We start from the raw sequence: 604 nt of genomic DNA, 5'->3' as shown, positions 1-604 counted from the left end.
TTTATGAGTTGAGTGCAAACATTAATTTTCATCTGATAACGACAATTTCAGATAAAGAAGCATATCATTTTTTTTCTTGATTAAATTCATAACAAGATCAATAAAAAACGATCATGTGCTCAATACTATGAAAGGTATTTATTTTGAACTATGCAAACTGAAACAGTGAAGATAATTTACAAATTTTTCTGGAAAATATTACCGAGGTTGACTGCAATTCAGATTAGACAATATTATTAAGAATTTCCAGAGATATTTGGTGTGTTCAAAAATTCTCAATTTTATCACTGAAAAAAGTATGAATGAGTTGTTGAGTTCAGAGATATGTTTAGTCCATCTTTAAGAGCTATGCATACATCTAATTTCTCCTCAATTCCTTGCTCACCTTTCCATAGAGCTGAAGGTATTGAAAGAAATTAACTTTTTGTGGAGGAGTGTGGGGGTTGTCATTGACCTTCTTTGGGGAAAAATACCTGATGGAAGTCAATAAAAAAAGCTTTGAACTTGTGTGATTATATTTTATCTTCTGACATATCTCCAGATGATAGAAATCTAAGGGAATAAGGTCTGAAGATACTGCGTGCTACTCCTGACCTTCGGAACC

The sequence above is a fragment of the Leptinotarsa decemlineata genome, unplaced genomic scaffold, assembly GCF_025532065.1.
Source record: "Leptinotarsa decemlineata unplaced genomic scaffold, Ldec_3_MD MMD2_tig00001064_RagTag_RagTag, whole genome shotgun sequence".
In the NCBI taxonomy this organism is placed as follows: domain Eukaryota; kingdom Metazoa; phylum Arthropoda; class Insecta; order Coleoptera; family Chrysomelidae; genus Leptinotarsa; species Leptinotarsa decemlineata.
This window is presented reverse-complemented; position numbering follows the sequence as displayed.